The sequence below is a fragment of the Mastomys coucha genome, unplaced genomic scaffold (assembly GCF_008632895.1).
Source record: "Mastomys coucha isolate ucsf_1 unplaced genomic scaffold, UCSF_Mcou_1 pScaffold6, whole genome shotgun sequence".
Lineage (NCBI taxonomy): Eukaryota > Metazoa > Chordata > Mammalia > Rodentia > Muridae > Mastomys > Mastomys coucha.
The window spans coordinates 72,177,061-72,196,624 of NW_022196912.1; the positions used below are offsets into that span (position 1 = coordinate 72,177,061).

At 37.7% G+C, this 19,564-nt stretch overlaps 1 protein-coding gene and 1 pseudogene across 2 annotated transcripts in view; both read left to right on the forward strand.

Annotated features, from left to right (window-relative positions):
* The window catches only part of Mipol1 (mirror-image polydactyly 1), a 293,032-nt gene that overhangs the window by 221,685 nt on the left and 51,783 nt on the right, over nt 1-19,564 (forward strand). The window lies entirely within an intron of this gene.
* On the forward strand, nt 6,386-6,737 carry LOC116080352 (annotated as a pseudogene).

Here is a 19,564-nt window from a genome sequence, read left to right on the forward strand (position 1 = left end):
CCCTCCCCTTACCTTCCCTTTGGGTTGATGTTACCATTTCTAGGATTCTGTGCCTTCTTTTTTGCTTTCTTCCTTAAGTAACTTCGAGAGCTTCTGAATATATAATTCAAATATGACCACCACATCCTTTCATCACTAATATGATAGTAATCTCCTCTTTTCCTGCTGATTTCACACTGATCTGATTCTACAAGGAGCCAAATCAATTTACTTTTGTAGACTTTTCTCATGGAAGATATTAAATTTATTTCGCCTTGGTGTTCTGAAATCTCTTAAGATATCTGGGAATATACTACTTTCATTTATTGTGATCTATTCTTAGAGATTATTTCAATCTGAAGATTCTCTCCTTTCATCCCAGAACAATATTCCTTAAGATTATTTTTAAGTGCCACCTCCCACCCCTCATGTTTCTTCCTGGTTTCCTAATTGTCGAACTTATATCTCATAGAAAGATTAATATTTTCTTAACATTTTTAAATCTTTAAAGTTCTGATGGTGTGCTCTTAAATGCCTTCACTTTACTTCAAGTCACTTGTTATCATTGTACTTGAAATATGTGTAGCCAGCATGAATAATTGTACAATCAGGACTCTTTCTAATTTTTAACTTAGTAAATGTTATTTTTATTCTCTAAAAGATGTTCTTTATTTTTGTAGCTCTTCATATAGTTTCCTGATTTTATTAAATCCACCCAATGTTTCCCCTATCTTTATTTGTATATTATGTTTTCTATTATCTGTAACCTAGTTTCTCTAATACTTAGGGATGCGTTTTCCATCCTAAGTAACTTCAATACATTTCATAGCATTTGGGTTGAATGTGAATGTATCGGAGTGTCAGAAGCCTTTTACCCTGCTATTTTAGCCCTATAAAACTTCTATATTACCTAATAATTCACTACACTAGCTTTATAGAAGTGGCCACAAGCTGCTTACACACCAAATAGAGGAATACACTATGTTTTCTTTACTCAGGTTATCCTAATTTTTATATATTTGAAGTTTACAGAATATTTACTCATCAGAATATTTTCTGTAGAGTCCTTGGCAGCTCTTCCCAAGTGTAACCTTAGTGACTTAAAAAATGTGCCATGTGCTCATCCCAGAACTCCAAGATACAGTTCCTCTTCCTCATCTACCTGTGTGCCACCCTGCATCATCTCTCTGCCTTATCTGTCCTGTGGGGGTGTGTGTTCAATTAACAGTTAGAGATGAGAAGGAAGGCAGATGTCTGTGTAAGTGCCCTAGAAGGCAACATTTCTTCTTCTTGTGTATATCTGAGAATTTGAAAATAGTTTCCAATATGGCAGAGTCTACTTAGTTTAGAAAAATTTGTATTCAGAAATCGTCCCAGCCCTTACCATGACCAGTAAATTAACCTGCTTTGTGGGTAGTTCTGTGATTCCTAAACAGTGAACCTTCCTGTGTAAATTTTGATTCATATTCATGAAAATTAATTTGACTATAGCTCATGATAATCATAGACTCAAATGAAACAAAATACACAGAGTAGAAAAATAATTGTTGATATCCAGAAATTTTGAAAAGCAAAGCACGGCTTTTCTACGGCACAGGGTTGTTTCTCAGGAGGAGACCGTATAAAAACAAATGCTCTGCTAGTTTGTGTCTACCAAAAATATCTCAAGCAAGTTGTTCAAAACCTGGAGGTTCTTTTGTCTGAGCTGTCTGCTTACTGCTTCACCGTTAAGAACAGGGGATGAAGAGAACTACTAAGCAATCTCTCTCTTTTCATTGGAGATGAAACACCAAACTATGAAGTCTGGAATTAAGACAAGTGATGCTTATTGTTTCAAATGATTTTAAATGGAGATTTGCATATAGTAAACTTGAATTTGGTAGAAAAGCGTGAGTGTCAGAAATGAGCATGAGTAGCAGCTGAAAGCTTCGGGGAAGGTGGCTGCGCGATGTGTTCTCCCCCCCGAAGCATCCTGCCAGCTTCTGAGCAGTGCTTTGATTCTGTTTGAAGCTTTTGTGAGTAACAGATTTTAGTGCAAGTTACTACAGTTCTTTCTGAATAATGTAGGTCATGAAGAGTTCATTTGTAGGTGTGGCAGCTCTGCTGCTTTGGAAGACTGTCTTTAATAGATCCATTTCATTAATTGTCATGAATTCTTTTTATGAACAAAACCAGTACATCAGGTTTAACCAGCTAAAAACTGTTCTCATAGTTGTTATCTTTATTGTCAGAATGAATATTGTGAAAATAGGGAATTACTGCCCGTACTTTAACTCTTGACTAAACACAGGAACGGCACCATCCATGAACAATAACTTAGGGGCATATTATCAAGTTGACATAGAGTGTTTCAGTTCCATTAACTTTAAAGCCCCACGCTTTGGTTTCAGTGTCTTCCAGGTAGGAGTCATGCCAGAGCCGTCTGCTAGGTGCGCTGAGTTAATGTGATTAATGTCAAGCAGCAGGATGTTCATTCTTCCTTCCATAAGCCTTAGTCCTTAGCTATTTTAGGCTCAATGGCCATCTAAGGGCTTGCCTCTCAGAAACAGGCAGTGGTATTAAGAAGCAGCAGCAGTAATGGGTTGGAAAATAAATGTTAGCATATATATTCTATTACTAATGAGAGTACATTTTCATCTGATGCTGTTTATCATGAAATCATGCACACAGCATTAAAACTATGTATTTTTCAACTTCAAGAAATTTCCAAAGCATGTTTAGAATATGATTGACTATTGTATTATTGCCTATGTTCTGTCTCTTATGTATGAAAATAATATGCACTTATGTCTTGTTAGACAATTTGTAGCACAATTGTCTTAATTTAAATGATATAAGTGAAAAAGGAAATAGTTGTTGGTTTCCTTTAGATTCCACAATTAATCATTTTTTAATGGAAATGATTATGTCTTTTGGGGATTATTGTACACATTTCATATAACAGATAAAAGTATCCAAAAAAGGTTCTAAAATATAATATTTACCATTTTTACTACTTACAGATTTAGCATCATACTTAGAAAAGTAGAATAGGGTTAGACACAGTGACATGGTTTGTTAGTGGTACAAGATGAATCAAAGCAGTGTTCTTTACATGTACAAAATTATATTTAAGTTATTGAAATTATTTTGGCTATTTAATGTTCCTTACTTTTTTACACTATTTAAGAATATCTCCATTTTCTTTTTCTGGAATCCAAATTCAAATTTGGAATCTTTCATCTGGCTAGAATCCTAGATATTTTAAGTTGTGGTACATGCAGTCTTATTTCAGAGGGACTCTGTTCTCAATCTCCAACAGTTTGCAAACTGCCATTCATCAGAGTCTGCATTGTGAGTCTAGTTATCCGTGACCTAGAGTAAGCAATTTGGGATATTTTAACAGTATTTCATCCAGCTGCCTCAAGATCAATGTCTACTTGCCCGTGAAAGCAGACCCTTATGATTGTTGCCTGGCTCTGATCATGACTCACATGCTCCTGACCTGAACTGTGGCCATGCTCACAGATCCCTTCCTTCAGCCAGATTATAGGCTTCAGTATACTCCCCAAGTTTGGTCTTCTCTAAGGCCAACATTCATTTAAGCTTTGGAGTGGATCGTATGCCCTCACGATCAGTGCTGTATAGGTAGTCCACATAGCAGGGTAATGACAGTGTTCGCTGACATTCATCCAGCACTCTACTTTTGGCAGATTTGTTTCATATTCTAATCTAATTTTCTTCCCATAACTGTGTGAAATAAATAGTATCAACAACTGAGAGGCAGAGGCAGGCAGATCTCTGAATTTGAGGGCAACCTCATCTATAAAGTGAGGTCCAGGACAGCCAGGGCTACACAGAGAAACCCTGTTCGGAAAACAACAACATTATTACTAGACAGATAATAAATTATTATTATTACAAGTCTTACAAGTCTTAAATCACATAAATATTTAATGGAAGAATCAAGGTTTCATAAAACTTCATATCCTTTTCAGTATTTACTGGTCCTTTGCATTTGTTATACCAGAAGTATCTTCTAAATTTTCTTCAGACAGAAATTCTTTTCTTCAGCATATGCTAACATATGATCATTCCTACAATATGGTGCAGTACCTTATTATTCACGCATTTTTAGAAAGTATGTATTGCTTGATGGCAATCCCATGATCTCATGAAATCCTGGTTCTTTATGTCAGCAATTTAATAGCTCAAAATTTGAGTTTACAAAACTAAATTTATTTTATTTTTCACTAGAATAAATTTATCACTTATAATATTGCTACTCAGTATATTTCAATAAACTACAGAAACTAAGAAAGCTGAGATTATTAAGACTCTCAATAACTTCTGTATCTTAATGTTGGTAATGTGTGAACTCCTACCAGTTAAAAGAATAAACAATAAAATAAGTAACGTATATACCAGTTTTTAGCTCTTTGTTCAACCAAGCTTGATTCCTGAAATATTATTTCCATATTCTACCTATCAAATAGCATACTTTCTTCAAATAGCAAGCAAGATTATATATGTATTTCACAACCTAGACAAGTGTTACTAGATGGTATCTGCCTATAGTTTATTCTCAAAGACCATTTTCATACTGGATTGTGGCTTAGCTCAGAATAAAGTGATTGTGGGCCCTCTGCAAAGCACAGCAAGCATATTGTACCTGGACTTCGCACCTAAAGGAGATTAAGTTTTGCTTATTGAAATAACCTAACCATTTTTACTACAATAAAATATTATAAGGTCAATCTTTCCCACATTACCTTAAATTCCCTGTTGTATTTAAATTAAATATGTCTTTTAGATTGGTTTGTCATTTTGAAGAGATGTATAGTAGTTATATTTTTTCACTCCTGAATATAAATTCCTTTTAGCAAATAATTACCAAAACAGGTAGTGATATTAAGAGATAACAAAAATCTCATGTTACAGTTTCATGCCTTTTGTTAATGTTAGAAAACTTCAGCTTATCCTAACACTTTCTCTCAAAGAAATATAAAATTGTTTGAAAACTATTGATATTTGAAATTTTTAGGAGAAAATTTGTCACTAACTTTAGAACTTCTTGAAAATTACAATGAATGTTTATTTTAACTTTTGTATAACATTTGAATACATTTATAAATAAATGAATGTATTTTGTTGATATTCAAGGATTTGTATTGGCATCTTGGGTACAGAGTACACTGCTGGTGAAAGGGCGGGGCCTCTAGGTCCACCCGGCGTCAGCCATATAGGTCTTTCCCAAAGCTTGGGAAGCTTTATTCTTATATTCTATCCCTAACCCTAACACCTAGTACAGTATCTAGCAGGAAGTATGTAGAAATGCATGCTCTAGATATTCCCTGAATGGGTGAGAATTCCGTGTCTTCAACCAGACATTTTGTGTCCTCCACTGACTTCCCAGCAGCTGTAATATGGGATTTTTCTTGAGGTCAGAGAAATGAGGGCACTTTCTGTGTCTCAGAAACCTTTCCCTTGCCTACTTTCTAAGAGTCTAAAGCAGTGGTTCTCTATCATCCTGAGGCTACAACCCTTTAGTTCACTTCCTCATATTATGGTGACCCCAGCCATAACTTATTTTGTTGCTACTTCATAACTGTAATTTTGCTACTGTTATGAATCTTAATGTAAATACCGATATGCAGGTATCTTTTACATGACCCCACGGAGGTCAAATCCATAGGTGGAGAACCACTGATCTAAAGTATCTCAGAACCAGACAAATTTGTATGGCCATGAAAGATAAATGTTGTCAGCACAAATTTCTCACACCTCCATGACAATATGCACAACCTGCTCTTGTTTGACTGCCCTACTTCTCGATGAACTCTTACTTTTCACCCTCAGCTAAGACATTTATGTTGTCCTTCAACTCCTCTGTGATCCCCATTCAGTTTGGGTTAGGTATTCCTGCTGGGTTTTTTGTTGTTGTTCTTGTTGTTGTTGTTTTTTGTCTTTTTTTGTTTTGTTTTTGTTTTTGTTTTGTGTGATTCCTGTAGCTAATTTCTGAGAGGAAACACACTAAAGATGATTTAAAACCAAATCCCATAGAGCATCAATCCATACTGTCCAGTTTCAGAACTCAACTTGCTGGTAAAATATCTCCGATACAGTTTGTCTTAATCTTTGCACACATGTGCAATTGTGACTCATAGCCTGAAAAAAAAACATTTTTAATTTCCTGTTAAGGTGTTCATCTATTTCAGTGGCCGGATACTCAGTTCATATTTTTCCATTTACATGGTTAATTGGTTGCTTGTGCAACCTGACCATATTCTGAACTTATTCCAGCTGGCTTTCGTGGCTATTTTAGATTGAAGCCTAAACATGTACTTGCTGGCCTGCCTTAGTTCTTATAGGACCATCATCACTGTACAACATTTGAGAAGAAAAAAAAAAACCACACATACACACACACATGCACACACATATTTATATTTTATAACATTTAAAGATAACAGTCAACGTAGACATGTCTTTAAAAAACACAAACTAGGCCGTTGCCATGGACAGCGTCGGGGAGGCTTGCACTGACATGAAGCACGAGTATGACCAGTGCTTCAACTGCTGGTTTGCTGAAAAGTTCCTCAAAGGGGACGGCTCCGGGGACCCGTGCACCGACCTCTTCAAATGCTACCAACAGTGTGTCCAGAAAGCAATCAAGGAGAAAGAGATTCCTATTGAAGGCCTGGAGTTCATGGGCCATGCCAAAGAAAAGCCTGAAAACTCCTCCTGACCTGCCTGCCACTTGGAAGAAGTCAGCAAAGTGAGAGGCTTCTGGATTTTGTTGGAGAAGGCTGTGAAGCTAGCATAGGATTCAAAGAGTTTAAAGGTGTTCTCCTCGAATCTGAAGCTGTCATTCCTGCTTTGAGGCAACTTCACCTTTGCTGGCATCTTGCAGGAACTCTTCATGCTACAACAGAACAGCTTCTTGGGGTTAAGGTTGCAAAATATGATCTGGAATCAGCTTTAACTGGTCCTTGGATGTGAATATGGTAAACTGCTATGATCAAGGCTGACAGTGTTTGCTGCAGAGGACATTGGGTATAACTATATGGGAGGCATTGCTCATGATGGTCAATCAGGACCTCTCTTTCCTCTCAGGGAGCTAATGCTCTGAAAAGGGATGCGGACACAACCGTTTCAATCACTGCTTGGAAACATGATTATATTTTTATAATAACACTTTCAACTGCTGGTGGCCTGGGTTATGGAAGAAGACAGCTTTACTGAGCTCCTGCCTTAACAAAGTGTCAACTTACCATTCAAAAGCTTCAGAAACGACATAAACACCAACTTTGGAGCTCACAGCATGGCTGCTCATAACTCCAACACCTGGGGTGGCTGTGCAAGCGTCACCTGCATTACAGGTTTGCTGTTGCTAACTTTCAACTCCACAAATTGAAGTCAGTGTGCATATCACATAAAAGGCAAAATGCATCCGGCTAAGTGGGGGAAAGATGCTTACTGATTTTTGTTTGCCTACCATGCCCTAAGTCTGTAATCATGAAATGAAATAAATCTTAAAATTGAAACTTTAAAAAAAAAAAAAACACACAAACTAGAAATACGATTTGTAAAGTATTTATAACATATACCTTCTTTCTAAATTTTGGTGCATAATTGTTTTATTAGTGAATACATTACTTTTAAATAATCCTTTCGTGGAGTCTCAGGGAAAATTCAGAGCACTTGGACTTTCAATAACACCTTTAAAATTAACTTTATGCATCCCTGATAGTATGAAGGCATCTCTCTTCCATATACATGGAAGAGACAACTTCCATATCAAGTAAAGGCATGCATAGCGATGCCTTCCTCTAAGCCATCATAAAGTGAAATAAACAGATCCGTCGTGAGTGCTAAGTTTGCTGTTGTCAACTCAAATCCAGGACATTTCTAATGTTTTTTTCATTCTGAAATGTAACCTGTTTATTCTAAAACATTTTTATTTTCAGTTGTAGCCCTTCAACCCTCCTCTCCTTCTTTCCTTCCTCCCTTCTTTCCCTCTTTCCTTCCTTCTTTCCTTCCTCCTTTCCTTCTTTCCTTCCTCCCTTCTTTCCTTCCTCCCTCACTTCTCTCTTTTTTTAATATGCTTTGCCTGCTTATGGATGTGTGCGCCCTGAGCATGCCTGGTACAGGTGTACAGGTGTAGGCTAGAAAAGGGTGTCGGATCCCCTGGAGCTAGTGCTATGGATGATTCTGAACCAACAAGTGGGTGCAGAGAATCAAACTCAGGTCCTCTGCAGGAAAAAGTGCCAAGCCAACTGTCCAGCCCCACATTAGCCCCTTCGATGCAGCATATGTCTTGCAAGGTCATCAACTCAATATGCTGCTCTGAATTACCAGTTCTTATTTAATATTTAGGAAGATTTTTTCAAATTTTATTTAATCTTTTTTATACAATCCAGATTTTATTCCCCTCCCTGTCCAGCCTCTTACTGTTCCACATTCCATATCTCCTCCCTACTCTGTCTCCACAAGGATGTCCCCACTCACACCCAAGCCCCCACCCCACCAGACCTTCCTACTCCCTGGGGCCTCCAGTCTCTCGAGGGTTAGGTGCATCTTCTCAGACTGATTCCAGACCCAGCAGTCCTCTGCTGTATATGTGTTAGTGCCTCATATCAGCTGGTATATGCTGCCTGGTTGGTGACCCAGTGTCTGAGAGATTTCTGGGGTCCAGGTTAGTTGAGACTGCTGGTCCTCCTACAGGGTCGCCCTCCTCCTCAGCTAGGAAGATAATTTTTAACTTTTATAGTTAGGCTATTAAAACTCAGATCAGCATTTTTGGTAATTGTATTAAATCTGTTAGTCTGATGAGAGTATATATGTAAAGAATTCAGCCACATTTCTAAAAAAATAAAAAAATAAAAAATCTGCTCAATTGAAAAGTAGTTTAATAACATTTAAACTGGTAAAATTTATTTTTATTTAACAAATGAAATTTCTAATTTTTTCCTGCCTTACCAACTAGAGTCATTAAAATAAGGGGGCACAAAATTTGGAAAGTTATTTAAACTATAAAGGTCTAAAACTCAGTCTTGCCCTGTTGGTGTCTCCCAACTTTACAGAGCATGTGGCAGTCCTTATAAGAACAGCTGTACAGCAGGTTTTCAACAAGCCTGGTGTGGTATTCAGAAGCGAAACGACCTGGGCTATTTTATATTTTGTGACTGGCATTCTACCAAGAAGAAGAGTTGGATACTTTTTTCTTTAATTCCTCTTATGTTTGTATGATATTGTTGTATATAATTACAACAAGCACCCTTTTATATTAATCTTCATGTGGTCTTTTTCTGAACAGGATACTAAAAATAAAATAATCTGAATGCTTTTACACCTACACACTATATTGCTAAGCAAATTATTTATGGAGGGGAAGGAAAGATAAAGTTGCTTTTAAGAGTCCTTTAACATATCAGTTTGATAACTAGCAAAACACCTTTACAGCCATTAAATATTTACCAAGACTTGGCTTTAGGCAAGGGGGCAGTTTAGTGCACCAAATTTGACTCTCTGCAATGCCATTGATTAGCTATCAGAAGGACAGAGTTAATAAGTAACTTTAAGTATTACAGAGTGCTCTACATTCTTGTCAAACCTTTTCTCTGAAGATGGACTTAAAAAAAAAAAGTCAGTTCCAACCAGCATTCACCTCAGCAATGATTGCACAAGCACAGCTCTGGAAGAAATAAAGGCCAGGCAAATCAGTCGAGCAGTGCTTAAGCAATCCTTCTCAGTGACTGTTGTCATTGCCGCTGGACTTTAGAACTGAACATGTTTACATTTAATTAGAAAGGACACACAGTTTATAGCACAGTAGCTATCAATATCAGATCAGAATTGATTTCCGCTTTTTCTCCAGTGATTGCTTCCTTCAAGCTAATTAAAAAAGGCATATAACCAAATGACTCACATAAATTTTAAAGCAAAGTAAACAGTATTCCCTGGAGAGCCAAACAAAAGTAAATGGCATTCATCCTGATTATTAGCTAAATTTTTAAAAAGAATTCTGATGCTTATAAACGTGTTGTAAGTCGTGTTTTAGTGTTATCAGACTGGTGATATGCTAGTGTTTCCCTTTGAAGAAACCTCAGTGAATTGCTTTGCCTGATACTTCAGCTCCAGAAGAAACAATAGCCTTAGTTTTATCTCTATAATCCCTAAAACATGGAGATAAGTCGGTCTGGGGAAGCTTAGCCTCTGTCAGGTGCTTAGTTCACACACACAAACACACACACACACACACACACACACACACACACACACACACACACACACAAGGCAACCAAACAGTGAAAATACAATAAAAAAGAAGTTAATTTCCTTTTTACTAAGGGGCATAGAACATGTATGTTATTTGCTAAAATTAACCATTCAGGTGGCTAACAGGTTTTTGTAATTACCACAGGTAAATTTATAATATATATAGTAATATATATTAATAGATAATATATGTATGTATACAATAGATAATATATAAAAGATTGTTTCTTTTCATTCTCTGATCTGTGGAAAGAAACTGGTGTTCAAATTCACTAGCGAGTATTTTGATGATTATATAAACCTCTATGAAACTATTATAAAAATTAGAGAAATAAAGGAAAGTGGGAGAAAAGTAGCTGCATCCCCCAGCAGGAGAATCATGTCTAAGTCCCCCATTATCCCTCATATGTGATTTCTGCCATGCACACCTCATCTCCTTTGGATGGCCATCAACACACAAGAAAATACAGAATAATTCAGATTAAGCACAGCCCTTAAGAAATGTGAGTTAACTAATTTTCAGTCATTTAGTAAGCATTCTGCCAAAGACTACAGATAAATGATGAATCAAGCTTCTGTAAGATTAAGGATGTAGGTATACCCCAATGATGGATTGAGGGCAGCATTAAGGGGGCTCTGGGTTCTGTTCCTAGCACCCTAAAAATAAAATAAAAATAAACCTAAGGGATGATATTTTTGTCTGTTTTAGTGACTATTATACATTATACTTGTATAATGTATAATTGTATAGTTGCTCAATAAATATCCAATGAATGGCTCCTTTGAAAATTATTTCACATAAAGCAAAGTTCACTGAGCCACAGGCAGGCATCCAGAGCCCTTGTTCACAGCTCTGCAGGGAAACTTCTGAAATCAAGCAGAGGTGCCACATCTTCCAGTGGGCATGCACACAGAGTCTTTTCAGGTAGACTGACTCCTAAAAGGGTTCAGTGCCTACTTTTCTTCATTTCATTTCCTTTTAAAATCTTAGGCTCTTGATTACTCTTAGTGCCCACAATGAAACCAAACCATAACCCACATTGTTTACAAAACTGTTAGTGTATTTCCTGAAGAAAGACTTAGACACTTGACGAAGATTCTTAGGAGCCATTAAGACACAAAAATTAATAACTGTGTGATCTGGGGTAAGGAATCCTTATTCTACAGATATTGATGGGAAAACACTTTCTAAGAAGTAAATTAATACCAAATGGTTACAGGGGGTTATTTTGGAGAATTTTTTTCCTGATGCATGCTATGTATTCAATGTGAAATGCACAAGAGAGAGTCACCTTTGGGCCCACAGTGCGGATACCGGGATTCAAATTCCAGATCCCTTGGTGGGAAAGTAAGCACTTTAAACTGTAGAGCCATCCCACCAGCCCGTTATTTATCTTTCTTAAGGATGCTCATCTACAGGGTGAGATAGGAAAAATATGTAGGCAGGATGGGAGCCAGGATGCTAAGGAAATTGAAAGATATTCACTATTCATCTTGACTCAAGTTTTATTGGTAAGTAGTTGCATGATCAGAGACGAGCTGAGAGCTGAGGAGGGATCTTCCTGCCTGTGCTTTAGACAGCTCACCCAAGGTAGGGAACGAGAAGACTATTATGGTAATCTACTTACAAAATAATACAGATTTTCAGTGTATAGATAGCAGCAATAAGAATGGAAAGAAACTGAAAGATAGTGGGGAGATTTAAGTATAAATCAGCATAATTGATTAGATTGTATCTTGAGAAATACTTATTAAGGATGATACATCTGTTTAGAGTTTGAAGGACAGCAAACATGGTTGTGCCATGGAAAATGGCAGAAAGTAAAAGCTCCTTTGAGAATGGTATCATGAGATCGCGAGATCACATACAGACATAGTGTGGTCGGTGCTTATGGAGTAATCAGTTGCCAGTATCTTCAAGGTGTTATATAGACCTGGTGCTCAGCAAAGCCAGCTGTGCCTGAGAATTTTCCATGTTATCGATGATTAACAGAAGGGCTGAAAGTGGACTGATAGGAGCAAGCGAGGTGGCTGCAGGAGAAGGCATCAGCAGTCAAAGGGCAAGGAGAAGAAACACTCTTGAGAAGACTTGAGAAGCTTTGGGAAAGTAAACAGAAACCAAAAGGAATTGAATTGCAAAGCAGGGAAAGAATGCGTTTCCAGAAAGAATTGGCTTCAAAGAGGTAGAGAGATAAGGCTTGAAAAGTGTCCTGATGGTTAGCAAATTCAATAGCACACTGGGCGCAGAACAGATTGCAGCACCTTGAAATGAAATTTCATACAAAGGCAGCAACCTTAGAGCTTGATTCTAAATAAGACTTTCCTAACTAGGTCGTAAAGAAATCCTCTTTTATGCAAAACTGTAATATCTGGAGAAGTCAGTAGATCTGAATTTTGATATGTAAAAATAGAATTCTTCATAGATATTCTCGTCCAAGTAACTACAAACAAGTCCCTGAACTTTATTCTGTTTTGTCGATTTGGACTCTAGCACATTCCCATGTCATCCAGCTCAGATCCCAAAGATGACCCATTTGGAAGAACAAGTTAGAGCTTATCTGTGAGAGAGAAACTTGGTGTCTAGTGAGGAATATAGAACCCAGTTCTGTAGAAGACTCCAGAACTACAACCGATCTTAACGCAAGTCCTATTACCTTCTGTTTAAAATCTTTCAGTGAGCATTTCGTTTTTCTAAATTTTCCTTATGTGGCTTATCTCTAGGCACATATCAATGATCTTTTCTCTCTAGTCGACCTAGACTAGCTCCTCAGCATCCTTTCTTACTTTGGCATGTATGTCCCCTACTCTTCTGCATCCCATGAGTTTTGGCAAACCATGTTTTTTTTTTTTCATCTTTTACTTCCTTTGGCCCATATGAATTTAGAGTTCCAGCCATCTTTGTGTATTAATTTTAGTTTAATTCCATATCTTATGACTTCTGTTCTTTTAATTTTGCTATGGTGTGTTTCACTTAAGCTTGAGAGGAATGTGTAATCTGCTGTTGCTAAGAGTGTTCTATAAATGCTAACTCTGTTGGTAAATGATGGCTTGGATGGTTATTAATTTCCAGACAAAGTAAAGATCTCAACTGCTGGTAAGGATGAGGACAAGAGCTTATTGACTGGTAGGATTGTAATGTCTAGCCACTATAGCATTTATAGAAACATGGAGATAGGAAAAAAAAAAGAGGAAATAACTGTCTGTCAGTGGGCAGATAGATAAAAAAATATGTACTGTACTTATACAAGTGAATAGTGTTCTACCTTGTACAAGTCTCTTATTATTGATGACAATGTGGATGAATATTGAGGACATTGTGGTAGGTGAAATGAGCTAGACACAAACAGATAATACAGTGTTTATTTACGGAATCTTAAAGCCTGAATTCAGAAGCAAAAGATAAAGTGATGGCTACAAAAGGAGTAATGTCTCAGATGGATAGTCTGAATTAATGAATTCTGGATATAGTTTCAATGATATAACTATGACTAAAAATACTGCCTTAAATACTTGAAATTTCCAGAGATGGAATTCTTAGAGAAATGTCCTACTTCTTAAAAGTTGCCACTTTTATGTGTGGTGTATGTCTTTGTTCTTACTACACTCTTACCTTTCACATCTACATGACTAGTAGTGAGAGTCCCTGCAGCTCCTTGCAATGGGGATAGGTATCTTCTCTCTGCTTTTTGTGTGTGTGTGTGTGTGTGTGTGTGTGTGTGTGTGTGTACTTTCGCTATTTCCTTCTACATTGCTTTGTATTTGTTTTTACTGTTTTAAGCTTCTTCAGGAGGAAGGCTAGAGTGTTGAGTTAATGCATGTCACGCTTTGAGTGTAAACTCAATGCAGTAGCTTAGGCTCTCAGCTTTACCCATATCCCACAAATGTCTGTATGCTGCCATTAACTTCTCTGCCTTCTGAAATTCTCTTGGAGATTCCTGTTTCACTCAGAGGTTATTTAGAAATATGCTGTGTGGTTCCCATCTGTTTGATAGGTTTTCTGTTAACATATAAAGCCTAAAGCAACAGTTCAACGACAGGTAAAGAGTACTGGCTGCTCTCCCAGAGAACGTCAGTTCAGTTCCCAGCACCTCCATAGGAGCTCACAACATCTTCAACTCCAGGGCTGGGTTAAATGCCCTGTTCTGCCTCCTGTAAGCACTGCATGTATGTAGTCCCCATGCATGTAGCTCACATGCAGGCAGGCAGAAACACCCATACATCTAAAATAAAAATAAAGGAAATTTAAATGATAAATAAATAGGCCCTAGAATAATATTAATGTCTGGCTTGATTCTACTTTTGTTAGAGAATAAACTCTACGTGGCTTTAGTTCTGTTGAGCTCCTGAAATTTGTTCTGTGGCCTAGGATATTGTCCGCCATGGCATATGTTCTGGGGGCACTAGAAACTAATGTGTGTCATGCTGCTATGTAGACCTGTGAGTAATGGATATGCACTGGTGTTCAGTAATGCTGAGTTACTTTGTACTATTCGGTTGTTCTGTTCTAGTTGAGAGTATTAATGGTAATATTTTGTACATTATAACATTATAATTATATTTTGTTATATTATAAAAAATATTCTCTCTAAGGTTATTTTAATTTGTTTCTTTAAATTAAATCGGCTGCAACAAAGAGGGAACAACAGGAACATCATCAGATGTCTTGTTTACTCAGGAAAATTTCTGGTCCACAAACTCAGCCATGCTGAATAGAATTTCTTCCCTCTCTCTGTATGTTGTTCAGAATTGAAGCCCATTGGAGTACAAGCGAATTCCTCAAAAATACATAAAATACACTACAGTTTTCTTGAAATGGCCTTGGAAAATTAACTAATGCAACTAACCAGTATAGGCAGGTACTCCCTTCCCACAAGGTAGCACATACTTTTGTTTTTCATAGTTTGCTTTGGCTTTATTTACTCTGTAAAACAAGCCAGGCCTGCCTCTTTTTTTTTTTTTTTTTAAAGAATGATTGAAGGATGTTATCAGTAGCTGAATAAAGGTTGAGGAAACTGGCTTATTTCTCCCAATTCATGAAAAACCTGTAGCAACAAGCACTTGTTTTCAACAGTGTTTACAAAATAGCTGAGTATTGCATAATATGCTATACAAAGTCAACTAGATACATATCATATAAAAGGTTCACAGGTAAAAATGCCTTTCTTGGCCAGGACTTGTGCTAAACTTTTTTACCCTTAAGATCACTATATTTGATTCTCCTATGAACTGCTGAGATTTTTTTCTCATTGTTTTGGAGTTGAAGAAGTTAAGTCAGAGAGGAAAACATTTTCCAAAGGTTACACAGTAGAGGACAAGACTAAAACTTACCCTCTGTCTTCTGTAGAGTACACGTCTGCATCATTTCATCTGCATCACACTCAGGATCCTTGAAGTGATAGACCAAATAGCTGTTGGCAGGAGATGTACTTTACTATTCAGCAGCATTTCTGGCCCCCTTTCCACTAATTAATTGTTCCAAGGAGGCTCTGGTTTTAGCAATTAAAAATGTCTTTAGACATTGCAAATTGACTTTTGGGGACAAAATGACTCCAAGGCTAGAGGTACTTGTTGCACCGAGGAGGTGATTCAGAGGGTGATGTACTAGCTCAGGATCTGGGTTAGAGTTCCCAGAGCCCCGGAAAGCCGGATGCTGTGCAGAGCATACCAATGCTCCTCCAGCAGTTTGAGAAGCAGAGCACAGCTGGCCTGTCTTACACAGTGCTGAATGACACCAGGACCATCTCAAACAAAGTGCTTCCAGTGAGGACAGTCCTTTGATGTCGTCCTTTGACCTCTACACACATACCATGGTATCAGTACAAATGAACACACACACACACACACACATCATACATACACACACACACACACACACACACCATGCATGCATTTGCACAAAGCCTTAAACAAAAGAATTCTAGTCTATATTACCTTACCTCTAAAATATAAATCCAAATCATTTATCCAGTTAAACAGTTTATTTAGATCACACTATTAAGCAATTATTGCAAGGGAAATGAAGCATATACTAAGAGTTAATTAAGTGCTGATTGTAGAGAGGTGAGTGAAATGTGCTCCTTGGGACTTGAGTAATACACCCTGGAGAAAAAGAAGACATCAGAAAAGGAGCATCAAAATGTGGTGTAAATGAAAACATGCAATTGCACAAGTACCTCAGCCGATCCCAAGTGTGACTTTACAGTTGAGTTTAACAAGCAGGAAGCAGACACGCTGAGGAGAACATACACTGCATGAAAATGCTGCTGTGTGGGTTAGGCCTGATCATACTCCAGTGCTTTAAGTAGAAGCCGTACACAGTCCAAGAAAATCTTAGGGCTGTGAACAAGAGACGGCCAGGAAACATCTAAACAGACAGAAGCCATTACAGAAAGGAGGTCTAAGCCAGGTTCAGTAGCACAGAACTATAATCCCAGGTCTGAGAGGACTGCAAATTCAAAGACAACCTGGACTGTATAGCAAGTTCTAGGCCAGCCTAGAACACAGCACACACACACACACACACACACACACACACACACACACACAGAGTCTATTGCATGCCACTTATTGGAAAAGTGCCCACTGAGAAACATTTTCTACCTCGATCCTGCACTGTATTTAATATAGTGATCAGGAGACGAGTCAAAATCTTACAAATGAAAATTTAAGAATGTGAAATAGTTCTGCATTACTCTTCTCCTTGCTATGATGAAATACCTAAGTGGAGCCACTGAAGAGAATCTGAACTGTCCACAATCAAGGTAAGTCTTCCCACTTCTGTTAAATTTTCCTAGAAAACCTTTGCAGACAAACCCAGAAGTTTGTCTTCTATGAAATCCTAAATCCTGAGAAGCTGACTGCTGAGATTAACTATCACTATTACTTAGTAATGTTTTAAAATCTCACTTTCTTTAATACTAGAGAACATTAAATCACTAGGTTTATATAATTTCAAAACTGAAACATGACTTGAAATTTTATTTATTGTATCTCATTACCTTCATAGCAAGCAGGAAATAGTTACAATTCTGTATGGCATTAGTCACATGCTTTAAATTTCTGTAATTTAATGACTCTTCTGGTTTTCTGTCGTTTCTTCTTACTATAGCTTAGTTTATTCCCATGGTTCATTAAGTTGTATTGCTTCTGCTATGCTGACAAATGAATCTAGAAATAAATAATTTTAAAGGAGTTTATATGTAATAGGATTCCCTGAAGAGAGTTGAACAGTGAGGCCCTGGTGTCCATGTAGGGTGGGGCGCTATGAAACAAGAAGGGCAGTTCCACTGTTCGTAAATGTCCATATGCTGAGAGCGTAGTCTCCGTACTTTTACCCTTTACTCTCCCTATTGTGGGTTCATATAGGAAAATATCCTTACAAGTATAAACATTTTAACTTTGTAAGTTCATAATGAATATGTAGTTCCCATAAACTAAAATAGACCTTACAGGCTGGGCGGTGGTGGCACACACCTTTAATCCCAGCACTTGGGAGGCAGAGGCAGGCGGATTTCTGAGTTTGAGGCCAGCCTGGTCTACAGAGCGAGTTCCAGGACAGCCAAGGCTACACAGAGAAACCCTGTCTCGAAAAACCAAAATAAATAAATAAATAAATAAATAAATAAATAAATAAAAATAAAATAGACCTTACAATTAATATTTACCTAAAATTCACCAGACAGTTAATAATGGAATATTAGTATATGGTCAGTGGGATGTAAACTACAAAGTAAGGAGAAAGCACATTCAGAAAGTTATTAAGAGTACAAGAGTGGGGTTATAAGACACACTAGCAGAGAAAACATCAAAATTTAAATTCTAATTTCCCCTTAAGACCTATGACCTCTGCTGTGGGCTTTTTAATTAAGAGTTATTTATTTATTTAATGCATATGAGTGCTCTGCCTGCATGTACATTTGCATGCCAGAAGAGGGCATCAGAACTCATTGTAGATGGTTGTGAGCCACCATGTGGTTGCTGGGAGTTGAACTCAGGACCTCTGGAAGATGGTCCTAACCACTGAGCCATCTCTCCAGCCCCTGTCATGGGCTTTTGAGTGAGTTTATAATTCCAATACCAGGTGTGGATTCCTTCCTGTAAAGCGGTTCTCGACTCCAATCAGAGAGCTGTTGCCTTCATAACGTTTGTGCCACTATTGCACAAGTTGATAGTGCTGTTCATAGGGCTCACAACTAGGTCCATTGACACCTGCCTTCTTTCTCCCTCAGCTGACCACACAGTACCTTCCTACAAAAGCTTTCTAGCAAAGAAGATTCTTCTAGTTTAGTTCTAGCCTCATTTTTCTATATCATACCACCACAGTAGGTGGTATATTCGGCTATATAGGTGGCATATTCTTATCATGTAGTCATGATAGGCAAACAAAAAAAAATGGCAAGAGCCATATATAATTATAAGAGAGTAGCTTTCATGTGGGTTTTTCATATAACCTTCTTTTTCATTAACCTGGCCCCTAATGTTTCCTATCGTGCCACCTCCTCCCTGTGTAAACCTCTCTCATTCCCAGTATTACATCCTCTACATTTATAAAACCTATGCTTAAAGTCCCCTCTCAAAGTGGTGGTTTGTATATGCTTGGCCCAGTGAGTGGCCCTATTGGGAGGTGTGGCCTTCTTGGAGTAGGTGTGTCACTGTAGGCATGGGCTTAAGACCCTCACCCTAGCTGTCTGGAAGCCAGTATTCTGCTAGCAACCTTCAGATGAAGATGTAGAATTCTCAACTCTGCCTGCACCATGCCTGCCTGGATACTGGACTGAACCTCTGACCCTGTAAGCCAGCCCCAATTAAATGTCTTTTATAAGACTTGCCTTGGTCATGGTGTCTGTTCACAGCAGTAAACCCTAAGACAGTATCTTTCTCCCAGTAGCTTCTTTCTAGACCTCTGGAGTCTATAGAAACTCTTTAAGTTAAACACACAAAATGAGAGATTCAAACATAGGGACACATATGGTATTATTTATTCCTGTGCCTGGGTTACCTCACTTAGTATAATTTTTTTTCCGATTTCATCCACTTACCCACCAATCTCATCCGTTATGTATATGTACCACATTTTTCATTATCCACTCATCAATTGATGAACACCTTGACTCATTCCATTTTCTAGTTATTATAAATACAGTAGCATAAGTACAGATGAACAAGTATTTCAGTAGTAGGCTATAAATTTCGGGGGATACACCCACTCAGAGGAGAAGGGGTAGGGTGTGGGGGAAAGACTGTGGGAAGGGAAGACTGGGAAGTAGACAGTGAGTGAGCTGTAAAGTGAATAAGAAAAATAATAATAAAATGAATTTAAAAAAAA